The following is an 11380-nucleotide window of genomic DNA, read 5'->3' on the forward strand; positions in this document are numbered from 1 at the left end:
AGATGGAGCCTATAACAGGCTCCACTGCTGGGCTTGGAGTCTGCTTAAGATTCTCTCCCTCCCTGGGGGCACCTGGGTGGCTCAGATGGTTAAGCATCTGCCTTTGGCTAAGGTCATGATCTTGGGGTCCCAGGATCGAGCTCCCATTTCAAGCTCCCTGATCAGTGGGAACTCTGCTTCTCCCTCTCCCTCTGTCTCCTCCCCGCAGCTCATGCTCACGCTCTGTCTCTCTCTCAGATAAAGAAATAAAAATCTTAGGGGCACCTGGGTGGCTCGGTTGGTTAAGCGTCTGCCTTAGGCTCAGTTCATGATCCCAGGATCCTGGGATTGAGCCCCACATCGGGCTCTCTGCTCAGCAAGGAGCCTGTTATCCCCTCTCCCTCTGCCCCTCCTCCAGCTTGTGTTCTCTCTCTCCTCCTTACTCTCTGCCTCTCAAATAAATAAATAAAACCTTAAAAAAAAAGAAAAATCTTTAAAAAAAATTAAAATTCTCTCTCCCTCTCCCCCTCCTCTACCCCCCAAACGTGTGCACTCTCACAAAAATAATAAATAAATAAATAAAATAAGCAAAAGGAGAGTGGATAAATAAACTGTGGTCTATTCAGACAATGAAATATTAGAAAGCTATATTAGAAATATAGCTCAAAAGAAATGAGCTATCAAGCTCTACAGACACAGAGAAACCTTAAATGCATATTACTAAGTGAAAGAAGTCAATCTAAAAAGGCTACATATTGTATGATTCCAATTATAGGACGTTCTAGAAAAGGGAAAACCATGAAAACAGTAAAAATACTAGTGGTTCACAAAAATAGACTCATAATGGATGAAAGACCTCAATGTGAGACAGGAATCCATCAAAATCCTTGAGGAGAACACAGGCAGCAACCTCTTTGACCTCAGCCACAGCAACTTCTTCCTAGAAACATCGCCAAAGGCAAGGGAAGCAAGAGCAAAAGTGAACTATTGGGAACTTCAAGATCAAAAGCTTTTGCACAGCAAAGGAAACAGGCAACAAAACCAAAAGACAATGGACAGAATGGGAGAAGATATTTGCAAATGACATATCAGATAAAGGGCTAGTATCCAAAATTTATAGAGAACTTACCAACTCAACACCCAAAGAACAAATAACCCAATCAAGAAATGGGCAGAGGACATGAACAGACATTTCTGCAAAAGAAGACATCCAGATGGCCGAAAGACTCATGAAAAAGTGCTCCATGTCACTCAGAATCAGGGAAATACAAATCAAAACCACAATGAAATACCACGTCACACCAGTCAGAATGGCTAAAATTAACAAATCAGAAAATGACAGGGGATGACAAGGATGCAGAGAAAGGGAAACCCTCCTACACTGTTGGTGGGAATGCAAGTTGGTGCAGCTTGGAGGTCCCTCAAAAAGTTGAAAATAGAGCTATCCTATGTCCCAGCAATCGCACTACTAGGTATTTACCATAAAGATACAAGTGTAGTGATCTGAAGGGGCACACGCACCCAAATGTTTATAGCAGCAATGTCTACAATAGCCAAACTATGGAAAGAACCTAGATGTCCATCAACAGATGAATGGATAAAGAAGATGTGGTCCATATATACAATGGAATACTATGCAGCCATCAAAAGAAATGGAATCTTACCATTGGCAACAACATAGATGGAACTAGAAGGTATAATGCTGAGCGAAATAAGTCAATCAGAGAAAGATAATTATCATATGATCTTCCCGATATGAGGAATTTGAGAGGCAGAAAGGGGGCTTGGGGGGGGTAGGGAAGGAAAAATGAAACAAGATGGGATCAGGAGGGAGACAAACCATAAGAGACTCAATCTCACAAAACAAACTGAGGGGAGGGGTGGTATGGAGAGGGTGGTTGGGTGATGGACACTGGGGAGGGTATGTGCTATGGTAGTGCTGTGAAATGTGTAAACCTGACAATTCACAAACCTGTACCCCTGGGGCAAATGATACATTATATGTTAACAAAATAATTAATTAAAAAAAAATACTAGTGGTTGCCAGGAGAGAGGGACAGATGAAAAGGAGCACACTGGATTTTAGGACAGCAAAACTATTCTGTATACTATAATGGTGGATTCATGCCATTACACATTTGTCAAACCATTCTATGGAATGTACAACATCAAGAGTGAACCCTAACATAAACTATGGACTTTGGGTGATAATGATGTGTCACCATAGGTTCACTGACTAACAAATGTACCACTCTGCTGTGGGATTTTGATAATAGAAGCTATTGGGGAAGAGGGGGTCAGAGGGTACATGGGAACTCTCTATACTTGACATTTAATTTTGCTATAGACTTAAAACTGCTCTAAAAAATAAGTATTTTATAAAAAGCCAAATTATGTAAGTGTTCTAATTTTCTATCTGGGTGGTGTTAGACAAATGTATATGTGTATAAAAATCAAATTCTGTCCACTTTATATGTATTTTACCTGTATTTATAAATATATGTATCTATATGTATATTTATATGCATATGTATTTTATTTATATGTATTTCAATAAATTACTTTGAAAGAAAAAAAATAGGGCCAACTAATCATTTGAGGGAAAATAACATCTGTGCTTAAATTAACACTGGAAAGCAGAGCCTTGACGAGGCATGGGCATTGTTCGAGCACTGAGACTCCCTAGCTCTGTAGCCTAAATGTGTTATTCTCATTTTCCTCCACCGTAAAATGAATGTACTACTGCTTGTCTCATGGAGCTGTTAAAAAAGAATTTTCTCATCCACTTAGTTATTCAAAAGAAAAACAGGCACACCAGGAAATAAAGATCCCAATCAAGTGAGAGGAATTTTATATATTGGTTCTCTCCCCCAACAAACTATAAGAACTACAGTGAACTATAAATATAGACACTGGGGCACCTAGGTGGCTTAGTCAGTTAAGCATCTGCCTTCCGTTCAGGTCATGATCTCAGAGTCCTGGGGCTCCCTGCGTCTGCTTCTCCCTCTCTCACTGCCCCTCTCCCAGCTAGTGCTCTTGAGCTTGCTCTCAAATAAATAAAAATCTTTAATAAATAAAGATACTTAATATTTTTAATAAAATGCCCTCTAAAGTAGTAGTGTTTTGGGGCGCCTGGGTGGCTCAGTTGTTAAGCGTCTGCCTTCCACTTAGGTCATGATCCCAGGACCATGTCCTGGGATCGAACCCCACGTCAGTCTCCCTGCTCTGCAAGAAGCCTGCTTCTCCCTCTCCTGCTCCCCCTGCTTGTGTTTCCTATCTCACTGAGTCTCTATCAAATAAATAAAATTGAAAGAAAGAAAAGAAAGAAGGTTAGTTTTAAAAGTTAATTTTCTTACTTCAACCAACTCCCACATGAAAGTTTCATTCCTCTTAAATCCCCACCTTACCTTCCATCAAGAACATACCACTTCAGCAGCTCCATTAGAATCAATTTAATTCTTTAAGAGATTTGGGAAGCTTTAAAAGAGGACTCTGATAACCAAGACACTAGTCACTGACCATTGGCCCAAGAAGTCAATGGTGAAACAGAATGCAATATGCCAAACAGAGCTAGGAATAGGCAAAATGTGGAAATGACTTTTAATGGGTGTGGGTGTGGGTGGATTTAAGGGATGAACACTCTACGTCAAAAGCACTGCGTGCTGCTCTCACAAATGAAAATCTAGAACCCTTAGATGATCCTCTCTTCGGTGCCAATTTTCTAACACTACACATGGGAGATTATCAGACAAAGAAGCTTCAAACTTTAAAATGTTGCATGTGAATTAAAATTAAAATTCACATGCAACATTTTAAAGTAGCAAAATAAATGCCGTATGACTCACAGTCTAAAGAAGCAGTGTCCACTGTGGCAACTGGATCTGAACACTTGCAAAGGCAAAAATCACCAGGGTCAGGCTCCATAGAGAGATGAAGGACGAATTCTGTGAACACTGTGAATAAAGAAACTTCCTGGTCTGCATCAATTAGCAGAAATCCAGGAGCACCTGGGTGGCTCAGTTGGTTAAGCGTCTGACTCTTGACTTCAGCTCTGGTCATGATCTCAGGGTCATGAAATTCAGCCCTGCGCCAGGCTCCTTACTGGGCATGGAGCCTGCTTAACATTCTCTTTCTCTCTCAGGGCGCCTGGGTAGCTCAGTTGTTAAGCATCTGCCTTCGGCTCAGGTCATGATCCCAGGGTCCTGGTACCAAGCCCTGCATTGAGCTCCCTACTCAGCAGGAAGCCTGCTTCTCCCTCTCCTACTCCCCCACTACTTGTGTTCCCTCTCCCACTGTCAAATAAATAAATAAAATCTTTTTTTTTTTTTTTTTTAAGTAAAATAGGGATGCCTGGGTGGCTCAGACGGTTAAGCGTCTACCTTCGGCTCAGGTCATGGTCTCAGGGTCCTGGGATCGAGTCCCGCATCAGGCTCTCTGCTCAGCGGAGAAGCCTGTTTCTCCCTCTGCCTCTCCCCCTGCTTCTGCTCCCTCTCTCTCTCTCAAATGAATAAATTAAATATCTAAAAAAAGAAAAAAAATTTAAATAAAGTAAAATTAAAAAAAAAAGATTCTCTCTTCCTCTCCCCCATTTGTATGTGCACTCACTCTTCCCCTGACCCCCCCAAAAAGAAATCCAGAAGCACGACAAGCACTGATATAAGTTCTAAAGCAAACAGACCTCCTCCATCTAGAAGCTAGTGTCCACTTGTAATAAATAGTTTCTGGTTACTTCAATTTGCCACCTCAATGGAGTATCATTAGTTCTTAACTCAGTATAGGTAGATATGGAAATCAGGTAAAACCAGAAAATTAAGCCTGGAGCAGAGAACTATAATGGAGGAATAACAACAAAACTTGGACCCAGGGCCCAAGGCCCATAGGACTGCTTTTTAACTTTTCCTGAAACAGTGTCCCAGACCATTCTACTCTCAGATGTATACTGAAAAGAAATGGTTTGTACACACACCAGCTTGTACAAGAACATCTATTGCATCTCTCTTCATAACAGTCCCAAACTGGCAACAACTCACATGCCCATCAGCAAATGGTATAACCATAAGAGAAAATACTGTTCAGGAATAAAAAGGAACACAACAAAATGGATGAAACTCAAAAACTCATACTAAGCAAAAGAAGCCAGATACAAAAGACTTCTCATTATTCTCAGTAGTTCTATTCTACTAAGTCACTGCTAACACCAAGTTAGCAAATATCAAGCTGCCACTACTAAGGGAAATACAGGGTTAGGTTTCTGTGAGCTTTTAGTCACATTTTTGTCAACCGATCAATTCACAACCTTCCAGAGCTACATACATATAATATATAACCTTATATGTATGTTTCTGTTTATTTTTTCTTTAAGATTTTAGTAATTTATTTGACAGAGAGAGACACAGCGAGAGAGGGAAGACAAGCAGGTGGAGTGGCAGAGGGAGAGGCAGGCTTCCGGCCGAGCAGGGAGTCTGATGCAGGGCTCGATCCCGGGACCCTAGGATCATGACCTGAGCCAAAACCAGACGCTCAACGCCGGAGCCACGCAGGTGCCCCGTATGTTTCTGTTTAAAGACAGTTTAATATACACTAGTCCCCCTTTATCCATTGTTTTTTGATTTGCACAGTTTCAATCACTCAGAGTCAACCACGGTCCAGAGCAGATGGTCCTCCTCCTAAAGTATGGTCAGAAGGTCAGTAGTAGCCTAACACTCCGTCACAATGCCTACATCATTCACCTCACTGCATCTTATCATGCAGGCATTTTATCATCTCACATCATCATAAGGGTGAGTATAAGAAGATACTGTGAGAGAGTGACAATATTCGTGTAATTTTTATTATAGTATGTTGTTATAATTGTTCTACTATTAGTTATTACTGTCCCTTCCTATGAGTGATTTATAAATTTAACTTTATTACAGATATGTGTGTATAAGCAAAAACATAGCACATACAGGGTTCAGTAACATCCCCCGTTTCAGGCACCCACTGGGGGTCCTGGAAAGGATCCCCTGCAGATAAGGGGGGACTACTGGATATTGTTGTCACATTAATACTGCACTCTCAGCCAACAGTACTGTGAGTCATGTCGAACGAAACTTATCTGATACACGTATTTTCTCCATAAGGGGCATCACAACTTTCTCCTGCTTAGGAAGATTAACAGCATATCAGCACTACACTTGAGAGACATTTTAAACAGCAAAATTCCCCCCCCCCCACCAAAAAGGGCAAAATTCCCAACAAAAAACACAAAAATATGAAAAACCATGGCACTAAACAGACCATGAAAAGGACACTTGTTTACAATATTAAAGCTGGAGCAGAAGGCAGAGTGTCACCTTGTCCACTGGGATGGACACAACAGGCAATTCAAATTTTTTGCCATTTCTGATCTGCAAAGGGTTTTCTTTCACCAGCTAAGGGGCTGGTGCTCAAATTTTCCTAATTCATTGCCAAATTAAAAAAATCAGGAAACTTCACATAAAAATTCAGGTTTCTTGTTTTCTTAAAAAAAAAAAAAAACACACACGTCACAAGGGGTGCCTGGGTAGCTCAGTTATTTAAGCAGCTTCCTTCAATTCAGGTCAGGATACTAGGGTTCTGGGAATGAGCCCTATGTTGGGGTTCTGGGATGGAGCCCCATGTTGGGTTTCCTGCCCGGCAGGGAGTCTGCTTCTCCTCTTCCTCTGTCCCTCCCCTCCAATTTGTGGTCTCCCTCTCTCGCTCACTCATTCTCTCTCAAATAAATAAACAAATAAAATCTTAAAAAAAAAAAAAAAAAAAACCACAAGATCTGGTAACACAACTGGCTGTAACTGAACAACAGTGACCCTTTAGATAAGACCTGTGCTTGCTAGATCACCCTAGGTCCTACCTCTCTATTCAATGCCTTTACATTCCACTTCCCAAAATTTGTTGCCAACTAGCGAGTGATGTAAATACATCATTGACCAACACAGATGTTTATATAATATCTTGCTAACTGCAAAAAGGTACAAGTCAGGATGTACAGCATTACTTCATTTTTGTAAAAATTAAAGACAGAGGGGGGGAAAAATGCCTGCTTATACACTAAAATACAAGGAAGTTAAAGGATGATCCTTTTTTATTTCTCCTTGTTACTTATATATTATCTTTCTTTGAACTAGTGAATATAATTACCCACCTAAGTTATTTTTTATAGCAGCTTTGAGTTATAATCATACGATTCACCTATTTAATGTGCATAGTTCAATGGCTTTTAGTATATTCAGAGACATGCACAACCATCACTACAATTTTAAACATACTCATTACCTCAAAAAGAAACTCCGTAACCTTATCTATCATTCCCCGACACTCTCATCCACCTCCAAGCCCTAAGCAACCACTAATCTACTTCCTATCTCTATAGATTTGCCTATTCTGGATATTTCATATAAATGGAATCATAATATGTGATCTTTTGTGTCTGGCTTCCTTCACTTCATGTGTTTTCCAGGTTCATCCATGTTGCGGTATGTATCAGTACTTCATTCTTTTTTGTTGCTAAATAATATTTCATTGTATGTATATATGTTTTATTTATGCATTACCAACTGATAAAGACAGTTGAATTGTTTCCCCCTTTGGCTATTGTAAATAACACTGTATATGAACATTCGTATACAGGTTTTTACGTGGACATGTTTTCATTTCTCTTGGGTAGACTAACTAGGAGTGGGATTTGTCGGTCATAGGGTAACTATTTAACCATTTAAAGAACTGCCAGACTCTTTTCCAAATCCTGACAAAGGCAGAGACCCACAAACACAAATATACAAAATGCCCAACTCCTCCCTGACTACATAATTTTACATTCACACCATCCTCTGTGTATGAAGGCTCTGATTTCTCCACATCCTCACCAACACTTGTCATTACCTGATTTTTCAATTACAGAGTAAGTCATTCATAAGTGTTCATTCAATCCTAACACAACCAGATTTTTATGTTCTTCAAACTGCTTTTATGCATGGACATCAAATTTTAAACTTGAAAAGAGTCCAGTCGGGGCACCTGGGTGGCTCAGTCGGTTAAGTGTCTGCCTTCAGCTCCGGTCGTGATCCCAGGCCAAGTCCTGCATTGGGCTCCCTGCTCAGTAGGGAGCCTACTTCTCCCTCTCCTTCTGCCACTCCCCCTCTAATGCGCTCTCTCCTCTGTAAAATAAGTAAATAAAATCTTTACCAAAAAAGAAAAAAGAGAGAGAGAGAGAGAGTCAGTCCTAGACTACTAACCTAGACTGCCCACCTTCTATAAAACGAAGGGACAGGAGTAAATGATCCTAACTCCCTCCCGCAAATGAAACCTTAACAGAAGAGATCAGCAGCAAATTTGCTAAGCACTCAATAAAACAAAGTCCCTAACTGGGATCCAGCCCTCAAGAGAACACATTTTCCCATCAAAACTCATTGCAATGCCTCCTACATAAGTGCAACTTCAAACCATAGAAGCAAATGAAAGTCTTGATCTATCACTTTTCATAAAAGAACCAAGATATCTTAGGTTGTCTCACTGAGAATCCATTGCTCCAATCCTGCTCTAATAGGGGAGGAAAAATAAAATCTAATTTAAAGTGGGGGCAAAAGCAAAGATCGAGTGGCACAAACACACAAAATCCCCAACTGCTCCCTTGTCCCAAGCCTGAGACAGAGTGTACTGTGCAGCTTTTACCCAGCTCTCCCATCACGGCTCCCCATAGTCTCAGGGTAGCACTGAAGGATATAATACTGACACATTTATAGCAGTCCAAGGTGGCAGTGAGAACAAGACCCAACCAAGAAGAATGTCTAAGAATGTCAGCATCCAGTGCTGTGTTCACCCAGTGCATGTTTCCCAAGAATCAATACTGGATCTTAGCCAGGAAAGGGATGGACCACACAGCCCCTTCTGAGATGCAGAATTACTCTGTTTTCAGGCTTCAATTCTGCACTTTGAGCAAGTTCTGCCTCTGTCCTGCAGCACTGAGGATGGGCCTTCATAAGGCACTGGAGATGCAAGCACTTCGGGCACAGTAAGAGGTGGAGATCCATGACCACCAAATCCCCATTTCTACGGGTTTATTCTGTCCATTTCCCTGTTTAAATACAGAAGGTGTTCTGAACTCAAATATAACACTCTTGTAAACATTTAGTTCTCATCTACTACATGTAATGCAAGACATAAAAATACAGTCTCTATAGTAGGAGAGGAGTTAGGTCTTAGAGAAAACAAAACAAAACAAATATTCTTAAAAGAGCAAATACTAGGGGCACCTGGGTGGCCAGTGGGTTAAACCTCTGTCTTCGGCTCAGGTCATGATCTCAGGGTCCTGGGATCGAGCCCCACATCAGGCTCTCTGCTCAGCAGGGAGCCTGCTTCCTCCTCTCTCTGCTGCCTTTCTGCCTACTTATGATCTCTGTCAAATAAATACAAACTTTAAAAAAAAAAAAAAGAGCAAATACTATTTTGTTTTTTTGTATAAGGGCAATAATGCTACTGCACGTCAGAGTACCCCCAAGGATTGGAATGTCTGGGGACTGTTTCATAAAGAGGACCTGAGCTGGACTCTGGAGAAAAGAGAAGTGGAGATGAAGAAGAACTGGTATTCCAAAGAGAAGCAAAAGCCACTGCATTTGGCTGGCAAGAGAACTGTGTAAGGAAGTACCTATCGTGTATGGAATGTCTAGCAAATCATTTGGCTAATGGGGATTAGGATAAGCCCTGGAGAGGTGGGCTGGGGCCAGCTGAGCGGCAGCACCTTGAATGCCAGGTTAGGACATCGGATCTCATCCCATAAGCCTGCAGCAGTATCTGACCTCAGTGTAGGATCTCCAGTCTCACCAAGTATGTCTACTGCTCATAATAGTTAAAAGTGCTGACATTTACAGGTGAATTACATAAATACAAGGAACAATCTTTGTGTTCTCACAAGTAAGACTACAGCAACAGGCCGCCAGCCTCCTCTGGTTCAGTATCTTCTCCAAAAGGACCTCCTGATGAAGGAGGTGGTTTCTTTCAAAATTAAACATTCAAGGATGACAGGATCCTGACACAAGCACACAAAGTACTGTTGCTTGACTTACTTCATTCAGGCTTTTTGTACAACCACATACAAGGAGCCTGTGCCAAGGAGCCAAGGGACCACCAGGAAAGAGCATCGTGTTTTGGAGCTCTCAGAACTCTTCCTAGACCTGCACACCTTGCCCATGGTCTGTAACCCTCCCAACCTCACAGGAAAGGGGCCTGACAGTGTTTTCATTGGGCAAGATACATTTAGTCTCTTAAAAGTTAATCTGACAATTCCATACCATCCACAACGACAAAGATAAGTTTCATTTCCTTTTCTGATTCTAACACAGTCCTACATTTCCTTTGTCTCCTGATGACACGGACAGAACATCTACCTCTTTAGGAGATAAAACAAATAAATAAATAAAATATTAAAAAAAAAAAAAAAAAAGAGATAAAACAAAATCATCACCATAATATTCATTTTCTTTTAGAGCAAAAAGACCTTACCACAAGTCCAAAAAACGGTCAGAAACTAAAGAAATTGTGTTCCAAAATAAAACTCGGGCATCATGGACTTATTTAAGCAGGCTCTTCAGGAAGAAACACACAATGAGCTCCAAGGAGCACAGGAGGCAGGCGCTGGGCAGAGCCTTAGCTCTGCCAGAATCACAGGGCCCTGACACTGGCCTGCCTGGGTTCGTGGGGGGCTTTAGCCTGCTTCGTCTAGTCTTAGTTCTCAACTAAGTGAAAAACACTCGCAAGAACCACTCTAAGAAAGAGGTAGGTGTGTGTTTCTCACTCGGGAGCACCAGGCGGGCAATGGACACGTTTCAGCGGTGCCGGTCAGAGGAAATAATTTCCCGCTACCCCACCACCGGCCGGCCTTTGGGCGCACGGCTCTCAGACCTCTCCCCGCGGCTGTCCACCGGCCTCGGCGCTGGCTTCTGGGAGGCTCCACCGGCAGCGGGTCAGGACGCTCGAGCGGTGCGAGCGATGCTTGGCGGATGCCCCGGCCCCTCGCGCGCCCGCTCCAACCCCGCGCCCGCCGCCGCCCGCTCCGCCGGCGTCAGGCCGGTCTTTCGGCCCGGCTCCTGTCACTCACCGGCCCGGCCCGGGCAGCGGGCGCCCACGGCTCCCCACGGGAGCTGGGCCCCCCGGGCCTCCAGGTTTCGGCCCGCCCCCGGCAGGCAACGCAGGTGGATGAGCCCCGCAGCAGCGGCCCCACACCGGCCGCTCGGTCCAGCTCCCGGCGCTGCCCACTGGGTACGGATCAACAACAAGATGGCGACCAGCCGAGGGGGCGGGGGCCGGGCGTCATAGTAACCAGGACGGCGAAGAACCCGCCCCAGCTGAGGAGGTCTCCAATCAACAGCCTCTTCGTCCGACGCCTTGG

The 11380-nt window shown here is 42.9% G+C and overlaps 1 protein-coding gene across 2 annotated transcripts in view; it reads right to left on the reverse strand.

Annotated features, from left to right (window-relative positions):
* The window catches only part of IP6K1 (inositol hexakisphosphate kinase 1), a 64560-nt gene extending 53268 nt beyond the window's left edge, over positions 1 to 11292 (reverse strand). For both annotated transcript variants that reach the window (XM_032868077.1, XM_032868078.1), the window contains exon 1: positions 11090 to 11292. The gene's annotated coding sequence lies outside the window, so the exon portion shown is untranslated. The remainder of the gene's footprint in view (positions 1 to 11089) is intronic.
* Positions 11293 to 11380: the final 88 nt, after the last annotated feature.

The sequence above is a fragment of the Lontra canadensis genome, unplaced genomic scaffold (assembly GCF_010015895.1).
Source record: "Lontra canadensis isolate GAN:19392208 unplaced genomic scaffold, GSC_riverotter_1.0 scaffold35, whole genome shotgun sequence".
In the NCBI taxonomy this organism is placed as follows: Eukaryota; Metazoa; Chordata; class Mammalia; order Carnivora; family Mustelidae; genus Lontra; species Lontra canadensis.